This window comes from Triticum dicoccoides, chromosome 4A, assembly GCF_002162155.2.
Source record: "Triticum dicoccoides isolate Atlit2015 ecotype Zavitan chromosome 4A, WEW_v2.0, whole genome shotgun sequence".
Taxonomy (NCBI): Eukaryota; Viridiplantae; Streptophyta; class Magnoliopsida; order Poales; family Poaceae; genus Triticum; species Triticum dicoccoides.
Genome location: NC_041386.1, coordinates 256,450,689 through 256,469,559, shown reverse-complemented (window position 1 = coordinate 256,469,559; position 18,871 = coordinate 256,450,689).

The following is an 18,871-nucleotide window of genomic DNA, read 5'->3' as shown; positions in this document are numbered from 1 at the left end:
CGGCCCATCTTCATCGACAAGGCATTCAAGACCCTCGCGAGGCGGATGACGTAAGACCTCCTCAGGAGTGGCCTCGCCACGTAGGCTCGCGAGGGGCGGAGAAACCAAGGCTCACGAGGGGCTCGCCACGCAGGATCACCCCTGACGATGAGCTTCTTGATTCTGAGGTCGGCCACGATCCTGGGACCGGCAGGCAACCCCTCGTATTCGGCAGTGTTGTTTATTGACATCTTCCTGGGAAAGTGCATCTAGATTACATACATGACGTGCTCTCCGGTGGGTGCGACGAGCAGCGCACCAGCACCGGCACCTTGCAGCGAGAAAGCCCCGTCAAAGTACATAATCCAGTCGCAACTTATTTCTTTGCCGGGGAGAGTGGTCTCCTGGATCTATTCCCGTGGCGGTGCCCGCGGTCGCTAGCATGGTGGCGCTACTCATCACGCAGGGCTTCAGAGGAGCGCATTGCGGGCGCCTGTTGGCGTCCTGGGAACGGGGATCCCCAAACTTGCCTGCATGCGGCCCACGGCGTGGTTGGTCTGGCAGGCCTAGATGGCCCATGTTCATCGACAAGGCATTCAAGACCCTCGCGAGGGGCCAAGCCTCATGAGGTGGACGACACAAGACCTCCTCAGGAGCGTCCTTTCCAGGCAGGCTCACGAGGGGCAAAGAAACCAAGGCAGGACAAACCTCATGAGGTTTGTCGTGACGTGAGCCATGACGATCGTGACCAGGCGGGCGCTAGCGCATGTAGTGTCCTTGTTTCCTCTTTGGTGCCAAGGGGGCAAGGGCAGGCGCAGAGTACCGAGGCATCAGGCAAAGGTTTCCGTATTGGTGCAACGAGACCAAGACCAGAAGGACGGCAGGACAAAGGTCACCATGGAGCCCAAGACGGCGTCACCACTAGAGCCTTTGGCAGGCGAAGACCACCTTTTATCAGGATAACTTGTACTAGCTGTCCCCTTTCGAATTGGCCATTTTTGGCTCCCTTCCCGCTCAATATTTGGGGAGAGGAGGGCCTATATAAGTAGAACTAGCCAACACAATGATGGGGTACCTGAGCACAAGGAAGGGGACAAGAGACAAGTGAGGATCGGCCTCATCACAAGCCCACCAAACACAAGAACACCTCAACCTCAGGAGGCAGTTCTTCCCCTTGTAACGGTTCTTCATTAGCCCAAGAGGCAATCCACCACCACCACACTGGAGTAGGGTATTACACCACAATGGTGGCATGAACTAGTATAAATCTTGTGTCTTTTTGTGTTGTGAGTTTGTTGAGTTTATCTGCTAGATCTTAGAGAGCTAGGGAATGGATCGATAAGGAGAAAGCCTTCGCGCGCACCCAAGTGTTTGAACCACAAGGGTTTGCCGGAACCCGTGATCCGACAGTGTCGGCATAGCCATCCTGGGAATCGCTGCCTCGCCCGTAGGTGGTACGATGCCACCCTTGGAGGGCCCCGTGCCGCCTGCGAGGGCGCGGCTCCGTCTTTAGATTTGGTGGCATGCAAATCGTCGCCTCGCGCATGAACGAAGACGCTCGCTAGGCTTTGGCTGCCAGAGCGATGTGGGTGCTCGCGGGCCGCACCTGGGCCTCTATCAGCGACCGCCCCGCCGCTCGCCTAAAGTGGTACAGGCCGTTCGGCCCTAGATGAACCGGTCGCCTTGATCGTCTTCTTCTTGGGAGCCATCGTGATGAAGGACTACTATACTAACTGCTAGACCGGATTTTCACAATTGCGCCCCCTACCTGGCGCGCCAGAGATGTCGGGGGAAACGGCACCTATGGGATCGCTGGGGTCCCTTTTTGTTGCGGTTGGCGGGCGCGAGGCCGTGCAAAGAGTGGGTCTAGAAGCCAGCACGAGGATCGTTTACCCAGGTTCGGGCCGCAAGGATGCATAATACCCTAGTCCTGCTTTTGGTGTATATTTGAGTGTTCTTGAGTTCTTGAACTAGCTACGATGCGTGTGTTGTCCCAAAGATCCGAATCCCCCCTCAGTACGCCGTGGGCCTCCTTTTATAGTCAAAAGAGGCTGCCACAGTGGCACACAGGAGGTGGAAAGGTATATAGTGCACAAGCTTATCGCCTGTCATCACAGGACAAAGTGCATTAAATGCACTACTTAGGTTTCCACTTGCTTTATCGGGGGCAATAACGAGGCCCGTCCCATCCGTCGCCGCTCCGCCTTGTTCCGACACACGTCCAGGCCAACGAGGCATGTAGCGCCACGCAGGCTGGCAGGCTGCTGAATTGGCATGGTAGTAGGGTATCCACGAAGATCTGCATGCCACGACGCCAGTTCTTGGCTAGTTGGATTAGTCCCCACATACTGCCATGCAGGTACTTGCTTCAGTTGGTGGGTTGGCCGCTGAGCTGGGGCGGCGATGGGGCAGCGATGCGGCAGCAAGGTCTTGCCGTGGTCCCGTGTATATTCCCGGCAAGGGTCTTGCCGGGGGCTTGTGAGCGCCCTCGGCAAGAGTCTTGCCGGGGCCTTGCGAGCGTCTTCGGAAAGGGGCCTTGCCAGGGCCTCGTGGGCATCCTCGGCAAGGAGTATTGCGATCATCTTGTCTTCTGGTCATCATCTAGTCTTGTAGGCTCTCTGTCTTCACAAAGATTTGCTTGCCACCATGGAGGTGCCTCCCGAGCCTCGGTTCCAAAGTGGTCGATGGTGTTGGAACCCTTGGGCTCAAGGGTGGTGGCTCTGCTGGTGTCGGACAAGTTGCCCTAGCAAGGCTTTAGCCGGTGCTGTGGGGGCCGCCCGGCAAGGGCCTTGCCGGGGGGAATCCACCTCACCCCCCTGCTCTTTGTGTTTCTGGCTTGGCGTTGTTCTGGTTGTCTTGTGGTTTTGCTTCCTCTGCCCCACTAGGTGTGGCCGCAGGCACGGCTCTAACCACCCACGCACAAGTAAAGGGGTACAAAAGAGAGCCCCCACTTTTGTGCACCGAAAGTACGTGTACGAGAGAAACGTGCATCGCTCTCGGCCCCGACCACCCACCGTAACCGAGAACTCCCCGATATTTTCCTCGCCCTCGCTTCTACCAGGGTATTTTCCGTCATGGACGGCCCAAAGAATGTCATGCAGCTGCGTCTCCGGCCCGCCTAGGACGAAAAGGCTATTTTTTGTCATGATTTTTTGTCATAGAATGAGGAGCCCACCACATCTATGATGATACCGGGTTTTGTCACAATTATCATCATAGAAGTGTCATAAGCATGATAGAAGAAAAAATCGTTTGGCCCAAAATGTCATGGATGTGTCTTTTTTTTGTAGTGAGTTTGCCTAACTAAACCAAAGATTCGAAGAAGAAATACGAGGCTATAAATAATCATGCATATAAGAGGTCAAAAGAAGACTCAAATAATATAAATGGATATAGATCTAATCATAAACTCAAAGTTCATCGGAACCCAACAAACACACCACAAATAGAGTTACATCAAATAGATATCCAAGAGACCATTGTATTGAGAATCAAAAGAGAGAGAGAGAGAGGAAGCAATCTAGCTACTGACTATGGACCCATAGGTCTATGGTGAAATACTCACGCATCATTGAAGAGGCACTAATGAGAATGATTAACCCCTCTGTGATGGTGTCTAGATTGGATCTCATGGTTCTGGAACTTGCGACGGCTCGAATTGTGTTTCGTGGACTCCCTTAGGGTTTCTGGAATATTTGGGTAATAATAGGGCGAAGAAGCGGCACAGGAGGCCACCGAGGTGGGCACAACCTATCTGGCGCGCTTGGGCCGCCCAGTGCGTCCTGGTGGATTGTGCCCCCTTGGGCTCCCCTCTGGTACTTCCTTGGCCCACTGGATGTCTTTTGGTCCAAAAAAATCTCAAAACATTTTGTTGCGTTTGGACTCTGATTGATATTGATTTACTGCGAAGTAAAAAACAAGCAAAAAACAGCAACTGGCACTGAGCACTATGTCAATAGGTTACTCCCAAAAAATGATATAAAGTTGTTGTAAAATGATTGTAAAACATCCAAGAATGATAATATAACAGCATGGAACAATCAAAAATTATAGATACATTGGAGACGTATCACCCCCTAAAGGGAAGGTTCAGACCGTAGAGTAGTTCTTCACCGAGTTAGCAGAAGGGGCCCGGTTTACCGAAGGCAAGTGTCCCAAGGACACTTTATAGTTTTAGATAGTACTTCGGGATGCCGAGGTGTATGGGATGTGCAGAAACTATCTTTTTCTAATGAATAATGCTTTAAATTTCGTCATGTGTTGTGTTTTTTGTTTTTATTTAATTTGCCTCCTATTTCATGTTGAACTGAAAGTGGCCAGTCATCGGCTTACACTCATATGTATAGTATACAAAGGGTGTCCCTTTAGGTAATCATGACCCTTAGACGATGTCTCGTTCCCAGAAGGTAGTCCGTGCACATAGGAACTAGGCAATCAGACTATTACGGCTTTATAACTTTCACTTAGTCATAGGAGCTTCACTGTGGTGGCTGATGACGACCCCCCGGTGTGTGAAGTGGTCGGCTTAGGTAGCCGGTGTCTATGCCACTGACCACTTCGGCTAATTCTAGGAAGATGCCCTTTGTTTAACACGGGTGGTCGCTAATGAGACATCGCTTAACGTGGTCTTTCGGATGGCCGACCAGTTTACACTTACCCACACAGTTAGTTTTCGGCTTTCTCCACTGAGGTGCTCTGCCATGCAAGATGGCGGCACAATTGCAGTGGTCCTCCCGTTACGCCCTTAGCCGAATTGGTCAGAAACATAAGGGCTAGACATAGGAGCAAGGCATCCCAACTATTGACCAAAATCTAGGTTCGAAACTGATTCATGTAATGCAAACATCCGATACGCCGAGTAACTCGAGCTTATATTTGGGGCATGTGATTAAAAAGCAAAGCCCATTATTTCGTAATGTGTTCTTCTAGCTCAATTGCAGTAATTATAAGAAAATGCTAAAGAACCTTGAGGGATGCAGTTTCTTTATTTCATATGGTCAAGCCGTACATGCCGATCTTGGACAAAAAGAACTTCGAAAAGATACAATGAAAGGAATGTAAAGAAAACATAAGGAGTAGTTCAAAACAGGGTGGACTTGTCATCGCGTTTATTAGCCTGAGCCGCTTTATGCCGCACATGCGCATCTCCATGCTGTTGACTAGCTCATCTTCATTGATGGCGAAGTTTGATGTAGGCTGCTTGCGACCACGGTCATTCACGTACTTGATGCTTTCATCGGTCGAGTCCTTTAAAGAGGTTCGCGGATGCCGTTTTGGTGGTTAAAGCCGCGTGGGCATGCTATTCTTGGATAGGTATTTGACAGAACCCCGCCAATGTGTAAGATCGAAGTGTGTCGCTCTTCGGTATAGCCGATCTTGACATTTCCATTGTTTTGTCTCATTGGTAGACTAGGGAATTTTGAGTGCAAAGTGATGCACCCTAGGGACGTAGTGCCCCTTCCAGGGGAGGCGCACGAGGAGCCCATACCCCTATTTAGGGTGGGGGAATGCCTCTCTGAGGTCGGCTGGCACGTCCTGCATACGCTTTAGTGAGTTGGGGTGCACTTGCCTGCACGGGCTGCCTCCTTGGATGCCTACACCTCGGCTGCAAAAGCCGCGGTCTGCTCTCCATCCGGATAGAGTGTTCGGTGTTGCCATTGACTATAATAAAACCGCTTGGTCCTAGAATTTTGAGCTTAAGGTAAGCATAATGCGGGACTATGTTGAAGCGAGCAAATGTGATGTGTCCTAGAAGCATGTGGTATCCATTGCAAAAGGGTACAATCTCGAAGACTAATTCCTCCGTGCATTGATCATACACGTAAATGGGCATGATCAAGCCCAGAGACTCACAGGAAGATATCATAACACAACTCTAGACACAAAATGAAATAATACAAGCTTTATATTAGAAGCCAGGGGCCTCGAGGGATCGAATACATAAGCTCGGATACACAAGAGTCGGCGGAAGCAACAATATCTGGGTATAGACATAATTAGACAAGTTTGCCTTAAGTAGGCTAAGCAAAACTACATCATCTAGATCAAAAAGGCACTGGCCTCTTGCCTGGGAGCCTCTAAAATACTCTCGGTCGTCGGTCTTCACATGGTAGTAAGCTCCATCCGTGTAGTAGTAGTCATCTATGGGGTCAGCTAACTTCGAGGCTCCATCATCTGATTGCAACAATCGCGTATGGGGAAAAAGGGGTAGCAAAGAAACCGTGAGTACTCATCCAAAGTACTCGTAAGACTTACATCAGATCTATGCTAAGTATCCATCAGTATCAAAGGAAAGGGGTTGTATCTATGGACTAAACTGCAGAAATGCCAAAATAGAAGGTAAGACCTAGCCTATCGAAGACTAGCATCTTGCAGCGTCTTGTGACATTAGAAGAGTGCAGATTAGTATAACATAAGTAACAACTACATATTGTAGTAACGCCCAGAGATCCTTCCTTGACTCCCTGCGATGAAGCGATCACGGGGCCATCACATCCATTTAGTGTCTCCAGTATCCAGTTCTAGTTGTAATAGATCGGATACAACTCCGAGCGTCTGTTACCGTGGACATGGCTATTCGAATAGATATACTTCATTGCATGGGTGCACCAACTTACCCAACACGCTCGATTAACTTCGGCCAGACACACTTTCCTGGGACATGCCTGACCTCCGTTGATCAACACAACATAGTCCTACCTAGTCTCCATAAAGAGGTCCCCGCCGGTCTACATCCTAAGGGCTCAGGGGTCTTGGGCCCATCTCCCTTTGCACTCCAGGCCGTTATGCGATGATCTGGAATGAGCACCACCTCATCCTAGATGGCACTGGCCCGACAGGCGCACAGAGCTGAATTGGACATCTGCAAGGACGGAGCCAGGTTTTGACCATAGGGGGGCAAAGACAATGGCATAAGAGATTTTTTCCCCTTAGGTTAACCCGCTTTCCACAAATTTCTCAATAGAATTAACCAACATGTTACAGTGATAAGAGGAAAAAGAGATGCAAATCTGAGCACTAATAGATAGACAACAACGACACAAGGTAATCTATGAAATTTTATTAGTTGCATAATTTCTTATTAGGAGCTTGCATATCAATTAAATTAAGGTCCGGTTATTACCTTGGTTCTTGGCATCCTCTTATTCACCATTTCTTCTAAAGGGAGATGCATGAAACATTAACCACCTGATGCGATCAACAGGGAATAATTATTAGATATAATGTATTAAGAAGTTCTAAATGTTTGAAATTAAATAATTATTGCTTACCTCATGGCGGCATCAATGGAAGTCTTTAGCCTCAATTAGGATTAGGTTGGTTCGCTTCGCATGATTGCATAGCAGCATCAAGTTTTGATGGTTGAGAACTTGAATCAACTTGTTTGAAAAAATTGTCAATCGATTCGGCTCTCTTCCTCTTCATGTATACACAAGCACAAATAAATAATTGGAAACTTTATAACTAATGATTCAACTCTCTTCCTCTTCCTCTTCATGTTTGTGTTTGGATCAAGATGTTTGTATGATTATACATTTATAGTTTTTATTAATGGCACGAACTAATCTGATGTAAACATAAATTACCTTTTTTCCTTAAGTTGTTGCCGCACAACTGCATGTCCGGGCTGCCGGCAACCGGCAGCATGGCCGTGGATCGGCGCAACATCGCCTGCCCGTCCCGGCGTCCCCTTTCCCTTCTCCACTTCTTGATGGCGGCACGATGGAGGGATTCGATCGGAGCGGCATGGAAACGAACAGACTAGCATCCATCATCTATCGATACGTAGCTTAGAGAGGTAGCCTCTTTGCTTTTCATGATGGCCTCCTTCGCATTTGTGTGCTCCATATGGGTTGTACCAGTTAGACGGGATGAGGATTTCTCAAAAAAAAGTTGCATGGGCTGAGGATTTCTCAAAAAAAAGGTTACATGGGCTGAGGATTCACGTTAGTTATGAAGGTCGAGGGGAGATAGGGGGAGAAGCAGTTTACATACATATACGTTGGCAGAAATATTACGCAATAGTCGATTGCTATCGAGGGACGACTCGATCGTTGGGGGGGGGGGTCTCGCCCCTCCCCCCCTCGTCCCCCCCTTAATCCGTCCCTGGACATCTGGCAGAGCTTTCGGGAAAATCGTACGACGTCGAGTGCTATCCCATGTGGTGGTTAGTGCAAAAAGGGTAGAGCCCTACTCAAATCACATATCCAAACTCATTAGTGTGTTGGGAGCTCGCGGTGACGATTAGTGCTCCTGTTGCCTTGTCTCACAGACTTATGGCAAGGGCCAGGACCATCCCTCTCCTGGGGCGGTATGCCTGCCCGGCCGGGCCGCGTAATTATTTCGCGGATACCCTCACGGTCGACCCGACTTCACATCTCTCGCGGGTAGCCCTCGAGGTCGTCCCGACTTCAACAAGGGACTAAGTTAAATACAGCATATCCGTGTGTCCATAACATCAAGGGGGATCCGAGGAATCACCCTCGTTGGATTCCTACTCGGTGTAACCATCAAGGTGAACTTGGAGTAATCACCCTCAATGGGTTCGCACTTGAGGGGCTAAACAACAGAGGCATCATCGGAGGTAGTGTAAGAGGAATCACCCTTGGTAACCCACAACTGACTAGTTATGCTAGATAGATATCATCAGGAGCGAGGTAGGAGGTACCACCCGCGGCACTCGATAGTATCTTTGCAGAGTCGTAGAACTAAGGGGATGTGCGGTGCTATGTCGGTCTCTGCACATCGACCACATTGGTCGAATCTTTTGGTAGTAAAGCATGGCAACACGAACAAGGGTGTAGGGCCTCTGATGGATCACTAACCAGCATATACAAATCATTTAGGATTGCAGGAAAAGTATCAACAACAGGTTAGAACAGCAGGCTATCCATCAGAATAATTAGGAGCAATCAAATACAATAGAAAAATATAATGCATGCATGGGAGAGAAATAATGGACGATATAGGAATGATCAAGGGGGATTTTCTTGACTGGGAACTCTACTGAAAGGGGCTGGTCGTCAGGAGTGTAGTCGAACTCGAGAGCAGTGTCGGTCTTGGGGTTTACCAGAGAGAAGAGGGGGCAAGAAGCACTAATATAAAGCAATCAAATGCATCATGATGCATGACATGGAAGTATGTTGTGCTAGGGTGACCTAACGCAGTGCTACGCATTACAGACGGATCATGAACATATCTGGGGATGTTTTCCTAGCTATAGGCAGCTATCAGACAGAAGATCCAGAGGGGAAGGTTCCATGTTTGTTGTGTTGGAAGCATGTGACAGGTATGTGGATAGCATATTCATATTCCTCTTATTTTCCTGATCAACTTACATATATAAATTATTTTCATCCGAGTTACAGATTAATTTATATGAATTTTCAAAGTTTTAATAATATTCTAAAATTTCTGGAATCAAATTTAATTTTAAAAACATCAGGCAAAGAAGGCTGGGTGCACCCGACGCAGTGCAACCAGAGGTGCACCAGTGGCCGACACATGGGGCTAGTCAACTACTAATGCAACAATTGACTGGCCAACTGACCAGTCGGGCTCTACCGTCAGTGACACTAGGGTATTATGATTATGTTTATTTTGAACTAAACTAATTAATACCAGTTGGGCCCGATTGTTGGTCGGTATTAAGGGGGAGTAGTAAGTGACTATAAAAGGTAGTTAATGGTCGAGCCCACCGGTAGTGATCCAGCCAACCTACCGTGGATGTGCATGCGTGCACATAGGCGCCGACGGCCACTTCCAGCAGCACGGGCGGCGAGCGAGACAGCCAGACGGCAGCGGGCCGCGGCGGCCAAGGGCGGTTGTACTCGCGGGTGGTGCGTGGTAGACGCAGGGCATAGGGGGAGCGAGGCGAGGCACTATCAGGGCTTGCGGACATGGCCAGGGGAGAGCAATCGGTGGGTAGAACTTGCGAGGCCGGTGGAGGCGTGTGTGGCGAAGCTCGAGGCAGCCCTGGGCGTGTGCTGGGGCAACGACGGGCGTGGCGGGGGCGCAGCCACCCGCCTGCGGGCGCTCACAGAGGCACAGCCGGGCCAGCAGCAGAGCGTCCAGGCGCGGTTATCGGCAACTAACCGGGGCGAGGCAAGAGGAAGGCAAGGCGCGCGGGGGCCCTGCGGGCATGCGCACGTGCTACTTCTTGAGCTAGCATTGATTTTTCCCTTGAAGAGGAATGCATGATGCAGCAGAGTAGAGATTAATATTTCCCTCAATTAAGAACTAAGGTATCAGTCCAGTAGGAGGCACAAGCAAGTCTCCAATCTATGCACCCGCACAAACTAACAAACACTTGCACACAACGCAAAAAAGGGGTTGTCAATCCCTTCACGGTCACGAACAAGTGTGAGATATAATAGAGATAGGTATAAAATAAAAATAAAAGGCAAACTAAAGTAAATCTAATTAAATTGCAGCAAATTATTTTTTTTTGTTTATAGATATGAAAATATCTAATGGAAGATAGACCCAGGGGCCATAGGTTTCACTAGAAGCTTTTCTCTTGAAAGAAAACATACGGTGGGTAAACAAATTATTGTTGAGCAATTGATAGAAAAGCACAAAGTTATGATGATATCCAAGGTAATGATCATGAATATAGGCATCACGTCTGTGTCAAGTAGACCAAAACGATTCTGCATCTACTGCTACTACTCCACACATCGACCGATATCTGGCTAGCATCTAGAGTATTAAGCTCATAAGAATGGAGTAACGCCTTAAGTAAGATGACATGATGTAGAGGGATAAACTCAAGCAATATGATGAAAATCCCATATTTTTACCCTTGATGGCAACAATACAATACGTGCCTCGCTACCCCTACTATGTCACTGGGTGAGGACACTACAAGATTGAACCTAAAACTAAGCACCTCTCCCATTGCAAGAAAAACCAATCTAGTTGGTCAAAACAACACGATAATTTGAAGAGAAATACAAAGATATTTTATCATGCATAAAAGAGTTTAGAAAAGACTCAAATAATATTCATATATAATCTGATCATAAATCCACAATTCATCGGATCTCGACAAACACGCTGCAAAAGAATATTACATCAGACAGAACACCAAGAACATCGAGGAGAACATGGTATTGAAGATCATAGAGAGAGAAGAAACCATCCAGCTACTAGCTATGGACCCTTAGGTCCGTGGTAAACTACTCACGCTTCATTCAGAAGGGCGGCAAGGTTAATGTAGATGCCATCCATGATCGAATCCCCCTCCGTCAGGGTACCGGAAAAGACCCCAAGATGGGATCTCACGAGAATAGAGGCTTGCGGCGGCGGAAAAGTATTTTGGTGGATGCCTCTGATGGTTTGAGAATATTTGGGAATTTATCATGCAAGAATTAGGGTTAGGGGACCTCCGAGGGGCCCACAAGCCCTCAGGGCGCCCTCCCTGGGCGCGCCTAGCAGGATTGTGGCCTCCTAGGGACTCCTCTGGCCCCCTCTCCAAGTCCTCTGGATGTCTTCTGGTCCAAGAAAGATCATCGCGAAATTTTATTTCGTTTGGACTCCGTTTGATATTCCTTTTCTGTAAAACTCAAAAAAGGAAAAACAGAAACTGGCACTGGGCTCTAGGTTAATAGGTTATCCCCAAAAATAATGTAAAATAACATATTAATGCATATAAAACATCCAAAATAGATAATATAATAACATGGAACAATAAAAAAATACAGATATGTTGGAGACGTATTAGCAGGCCGCAGGCCGCAGGGCGCGCACGGACAGGGGACGGCGACCGCGAGCTTGCGGGGGCGCGGGCATGGTGCTAGCAAGGACCTACGGCAGGAAAAGAAGGAGAAACGTGGGGATCGGTGGAGGGGGCTCACAGTGAGTGTAGGGCGAGCTCGGGGAGGGCCAAATGGTGTCGGAGCAGCAGGGGGGCGATGACGGTCCCCGATGTCCGAGGTTGAAGACGCCGGTAGCGGTGGACCTGTGCGTAGCAGAGGGTAGCGATGCGAGGAGGAGGGGGAGAAGCTAGGGTTCGGCCGAGGGAGCCACAGGGAAGGCTTTGTCGGGCGCCAGGGGTCGTGGATGGCCGCCATGCACGGCCACCGCTGGCGGATGGACGCCACGGTTCCCCTCTGCTCCTGTAGCAAGGCGGGAGATGAGGTGAGGTGGGTTGGGCCGTCCCCTGTGGACTAGAGCCCAGTCTGTCTATCCCTTTCTTTTTCTTTTCCCTTTTAATATTTTATTTACGGTTTTCTTTTTTTAGTTTTTGTTTTGCCTTTACTTTTAATAGTAAATTAGTTTTGAAAACTATGGGACTTGGCCCATTGATTATATTGCGAATTTAGGCACTGCTAGAAAAAGTTTGGGAATTATTTAAAATAGTTGGGATTTTTCATAAATTGGAAAAGCATTTAAATTACTGTTTTGGCTTTGTTTTAAATGTTAGAGCCCAAATGAGCAAACAAGTGATGTTGTTTTTCATAACCATTATTCATTTTGGAACATTTGCTAAATGTTGCACTATTTCCCCACCATATTTGTGAATTTAATTTCTCGCTTTAAATTTGAATTAATTTCAGAGGTGGAATTTGAATTGAGATTTGAACCCAAGTGATTAAGCATTGCAAATCAAAGTGTCATACCATAACCAAGATGGATTACTATAGCTTAACACATGGGGGTGTTACATCCTCGCTCCTAAAGTTCTCGAGTGACCCGAAGACTTCCTCCAATGTCGCAGTTCCCGTGTAGTGAGCTTCAGCGTCTGGTATTACACCTTTAAAGATGGTGGTGTTGGGCTTGATCCGAGATGAGTTAATGCCCATCTTTCTTATCGCATCAGCATAGACTAAATTGAGGATGCTACTTTCGTCCATGAGGATGCCCGTCAAATGAAAGCCATCGACGACCGGGTCCGCGACTAGCGCAGATGATCCGCCATGCCCGATGCTTGTCGGATGGTCGTGTTTGTCAAATGTGATCAGGTAAGCCAACCACGGATTAAACTTCGAGGTGACGGGATCCAACGCATAGACGTCCTGAAGTGCGTGTTTCCTCTTCCCAACCTGCCGACCTAACGATTCAACAAGCTAGCTCGACGAACTTGACGGACAAGGGAAACAACAGTTTATCCTGGTTCGGGCCACCTTGCGGTGTAATACCATACTCCAGCTTTGTGGTGGATTGCCTCGAGGGGCTAAGGATGAACTAGTATAGTGGTTGAACAGCCTTAGGAGGTGAGGTATTCTTGAGCTCGATGAGCTAGTGAGGTGGTAAGGGTGGAGTGGACCCCCCCCCTCTCTATGGTGGTGGCTAAGTCTTATTTATAGTGGCCTTGGCCCTCTTCCCAAATGTAGGCGTGAAGTGATCTCACAACAGCCAAATTCAAAGGGAGACAACTAGTACAAGTTATCTTGACAAAAGTAGTCTTCGCCTGCAAAAGCTCTGGTGGTGACGCTGCAGTGGGCTCCGGGGTGACCTTCGTCATGTCGTCTTGGCGGTCTTGGTCTCGTTGCACCAATATGGAAACCTTTGCTTGATTCCTCGGGACTCCGCACCTACGCTTGCCTCCTTGGCACCAAAGGGGAAAATGGCACACTATGCCCGCTGGCGCCCGCCGGCCTTGGTCGTCATGGCTCACATCACATGAACCTCATGAGGTGCACCTTGCCTTGATATCTCCGCTCCTCGGGAGCCAACCTAGAAAGGCCGCCCCCTAGGGAAGTCTCAATGTCGTCCAGCTACCAAGGCTTGGCCCCTCGTGAGGGTCTTGGGTCTTTGTTGCTGATGCTGGGCCGGACCGGGCCGCTGATGGAGCCATGCTGTGGGCTGCAGGCAGGCAAGTCTGGATACCCCCATTCCCAGGATATGGACCGTAGCCCCCGGGCCCAAGACGCGCTCCAACTTGGCTTTGAGGCGAAGCCAAAGGGCAAGTGCGGAGCGCCATGGGCCCCAACCGCCTGCGGCCTTGGTCGACACATGGCGATTGATGGGACATGGGCGCCACCGCTTCCCCACTGCCTCGGCAACCATTCGACTTGACGAGACTCTGCTGCATGCAAAGGAAAAAACCATCATTATGTGTGATCGTGGAGGTCGGCGGTTGGCCTCCCCCTTGCTATAAATGAGGGGAGGGGCGGATCCCCCTTGCTCATCTCTGTCTTCTTGCAGTCCGCTTCCTCTTCTTCCTTCTTGTCTCTCCAACTTGCTGACTTGCTGTAGTACTCAAGGCGCCGATTAGGAGGTTTTCCGCATCGGAAAAAAGGAAAGACTCCCCTTGGGGAGCCCAAACTGTCCCCACCAAAGAAGAGGTCCAAGCATCCTCACGAAGTCTGGGAGAGGCAGGAAGTAACGCGGCCCTGGTACGAGCGGCCGCCACCTGGCTTCCTGCTCCCCTTGTACGCCTGGGCGCATGGCTCGGGAGAAGGCGGCAGTGTTCCACACTGCGCGAGCCGCGGCCACGGGGATCAGGCCGTGCTGCATGGCCGTCGGGCCCATGAACCCATGCCGAAGGCTCCTCGCGTGAGTTTGTGTTGTGGGCGGTGATGTCGCCGCGCTCGTGGATCCGGTTTCCGCAGTTCTTTGCCGAAGAGATGTTGCCAAGGGGGCCGCTCGAGTTGTGGCTGCAGCACACCAAGTGTTGCAGTCTGGCCGTGGGGGTAGAGATCGAGGTCATCTCCCCTAGAAAGATCTTCATGACACGAGGATGGGGCGAGATCGCCCGCGCCTGCCGCACGGAGGGAGCCCTTGCCATCCATTTCGAGTATGACGACGCCTCCACGATGTTCTTCAAGGTCTTCGATAAGGAAGGTCGCCGCCTGGAGTGCTGCCCCGGAGGAGGCCGTCAGCATGGTGAGGCGACGGGCACAGGGCCTGTCGTTGGTCCCGCCGACAGCTCCTCCAGCAGTAGCGGCGACTCCTGGGAGTCCAGCGACTCTCCCGAGCCTAGCGAGTCTCCGGAGTCGAGCGACGACTTCTATGTGCCCCGGAGCTCTCGTCATGCCCGGAATGCGGCAGCGACCTCCGCCAGGTGTCGATGGTGATCTGGATGGGGTTGGCGCCAGCCTCACGTGGCCCACTATTGATCATGGTGTCGGCGGCGGTGCCCGTAGTCGAGGCTTCTCGAAGTAGTTTTCCTTTTGTTCCCTATGAGGAATCGAAACGAACCCCATGGGGGTATGTAAAAAACATGTAATGCTTTTGTTCCAATGTTTACTATCCTTATCATGAGATTCCAGCTGCGTGTCTTGCTCTGGCATTGCCCTCCCCTTTTCATTCTCTCGGTAGCTTTGCGCTCTATGCCCGCAGGTCCCAGTCCCCAGGCAAGCTTCGGCCGTCGCTGGTATGCCAGGTCGCGATGCCGTGGTCAAGGCCAGGAGGTGAGTAGCCCAAGGTCTGGTAAGAGCTCCTGAGGCACGATGCTCAAGAGGTCCCCCTTAGCGTGCAAGTAGCTTACTGAAGGCCGAAAAGGAAGGCGGTATTGCCGGAGCAAGGCTGCGAGAGCCGAAAATTCCATACTGCGGCACTGTGCTAACGCGAATAGGTGACTTATCTTAGCGAGCCCGAGGTGATTCCTTGCGCAACGTCTGATTCTTGCTTCAGTGGCGATGCTACTAGGTAGGGCCCATGCTGGTCTCCCCCCGCTCATCTGGATGCTCTGCGTCCTCGTGTCTCGACCCTCAAGTGAGGCTCAGTCGCCCCTGGTATGCCAGCTCACGATGTCATGGTCAAGGCCAGGGGTGAGGGATGAAGAGTCAGTAGGAGCTCCCAAGGTGCGATGCTCGGGAGCCCCCCCCCCTTTATCGCGCAAGCGAATCACACGGAAATGAGATAGCCGGTGGGGGCCACCCATAGTTAAACTCTGTAGATTCCTGCGAGTTAGTCCGAGGGAGAATTTAACCCATAATCGCGTTTGCTATCCTGCCACTGATCCTTCCGCAAGAAGATGAGGGTGTTGTGGACCTGGTGAGGTAACGTGCGCGGGGTGGGCCACGAGTCAGAGCTCGATCTCTCAGATTTGCCAGTCTCACGGGGATGGACCTGAGCACAAGCATCGTTCCAACATGTGTAGTCCCCGTTGCGGGATGAGAAGGAGGTCGGTCAACAACGCGGGAGGTTGCGAGGGTTAATGAACAATTAGGTGAGCAGGTGATAATCATAGGTCAGCCCATGGGGGAAGATAGAGCTAGTCCAGATAAATGCAAGAACGATACATGCCGTAGGGACCGACCCATGCGGCCTGGGGATAATGCAGCCCGAGGGGCGCCCCCAATAGAACAACTGGAAGATGCGGGAAAGATACATGCTGCAGGGACAAGCCCATGTGGTCTGCGGATAATGCGGCCCGAGGGGCGCCCCCAACAGAGTAAACCAGAAAATGTCACCTGGCACCGTTGCTGAAGGGATCTTGAAGTAGCTGAAGACGTGTGCTAAAGAGGTTGCTCCTCACGAGCCGCCTGGATCCTGAACCTCGGGAGGCTTCGGAGGCTCGGGAGGCTCATGAAGAACTGTCACCATCTCCACCAGGACCGCGTGGTGCCTCGCCTCCTGAGCATCCATGATGCTTCGCAGGCGATGCTGGAAGGTGACAGCCGCGTTCAGCAAGCGAAAAGGCATGTGAACGTAGCTGTGAGGTGGGCCATCACACCAACCGGCGCATGAAGCCCAAAAGCGCTCCTGGGATGCGGCTCTGTTGAGCCCTCAGATGTTGCCGTTGACGCGCAGCTTGTTGTCTTCGCCAGGACAAGGAGCTGCGCCAGGTGGTAGGCGGTGGTCGTCGCGCATGGCTCTAGCCTCCTGAAGCTCCTCGGTCGCCTTGGTGATGAACGCCTGAGCACCTGGCACCCTGTGCCTTGTGCCCTCATGGGGGAAGCGTGCAATGAAGCATGCCTTCACATGGTGCCCGAGCGCCTCCCTCGTGACGTTGGCTAAGTCAGAGGCCCTCCAGAAGAGAGCCCCGAGCCCGGCCTGAGGAGGGCGATGGGCGCACCTTCCTATGCGCAAGAGGGAGGGGCCGCATCCGTGGGCGCAGATCCTGAGGTGGTCCCGCTGGAGACCCCGCTCTCCAGAGGCTCTTGGCGGAGCAGCTGCTTCTTCTTCTTAGGGATGGCCTCAGGGGGGTAGATGGTGCCTTCGTTGTCTGGGTATTCAATTGCTGCAGCTTGGTAGGCGCGCTCGAGAGAGCACAGCGTGTCCTTCTCCTCGCAGGCGATCATGATGATGTCGCAGTTCCCTAGCATCTTGAGGACGTTGTAGCCATGGTGGGTCACCGCCATGAACTTGGCCAGGGCCGGATATCCAAGGATGGCGTTGTATGGGAGGCGGACGTGAGCGACGTCGAAGTCGATGAGCTCGGTGCGGTAGTTGTCACATTGGCCGAAGGTGACAGGGAGGCGGATCTGCCCTATCGTGGTGTTGGAGCCGTCGGTCACTCCTGAGAAGGTCTTGGTGGGCTGCACCTAATAATATGGCACTTGGGGGCGGTCCAAAGTCTCGATGGAAAGAACATTGAGCCCCGCACCACCATCAATGAGGGTCTTGGTGACAAGGACATTGCTAATGACGGGCGAGCAAAGCACCGGGAGGGCGCCGGCAGTTGCCACGCACTTGGGCTGGTTGGACGAGCTGAAGGTGATGGTGCACTTGGACCACCTGAGCGGACGTGTGGACTCAAGCCTTGGGAGGGCCGCGTTTACCTCACGAGTTAACTGCTTGAAGATGCGGTGGGAGGCTGGGGCCTGAGCACCACCCAAGATGCAGGCGATGGCGCGAGGCTCCTGGAATCCCCCAGCCCCCTCATCCTGGGGGTGGTTGTCATTCCTTCTTGGTGGTGGTGGCAGCGGAGGGAGGCCAGCGTTGCCCTGAGGACGGTCCTCATGAGGCTGGTCTCTCCAGGCACCCTGGCGAGGATGGCCTTGCTAGCGATCCTCACAAGGCTGGTCGCGCCACTCCTGCCCCAACATCCTCCACTTTTGCCCCCTTCGCAGTCGTAGCCCCGGTAGCTACGCTCAGGGCGACAATCGAGGTGCCTGTCGGGGATGACCCTAAGCTCCTAACAGTCATTGGTGTTGTGGCTGTGTACATTGTGGAAGACGCAGAACGGACGGCTGCCCTTGGACGACTCCGGGTGGTCGCACGCCCGCTTCATCTCTGGTTCAGCTGCAAGCATGTAAGCCCCCTTGCGCTTCACGTCCTTGGCCTTGGCCTTCTTGTCTTCTGGGTCGGCCGCTGGGAGTTCGAGGAGGGTGAGGCGCCCCTCCTCGGCTCCCGTGCACTTGGTGGCCATGTTGAACATCTCCAGAGCCGTACACAAGTCCTCGTGGATGGCGAGCTCCTCCTTCATCTTGACATCGCGGACGCCATCGGAGAATGCCGAGATGATGGCTTTGTCCGAAACCTTGGGGATCTTGAGGTGAACGCTATTGAAGCGCTGGATGTACTTCTACATGGTCTCCCCTAGCTGCTGCTTGATGCGCCGCAGGTCACCCGCGGCAGGCAGGCGGTCACGAGTGCACTGGAAGTTGGCGACAAAGCGCTCGCGCATCTCGCCCTAGGAGGAGATCGATTCCGCAAGTAGATTCAGGAGCCACGAGCGTGCAACATCCTTGATGGCCATGGGGAACCAGTTCGCCATGACCTTTTCATCACTGATCGCCGCCTCGATGCTCAGCTCGTAGAGCTGCAGGAACTCCGCAGTGTCGGGGGTGCCGTCATAGTGTGGTGGCATGTTGGGTTTGAACTTGTCTGGCCAAACAATGTTGCGTAGCTTGGGGGTGAAGGCGCGGCAGCCCGCTGTGGTCACCGGAGCCCGCAGTGGAGGTGGAGTCTGATCTTGGTGCTCATGCGCCACCACTGCAGGCGGCGCGTGATACGTCTCCATCATATGTATAATTTTTGATCGTTCCATGCCAAT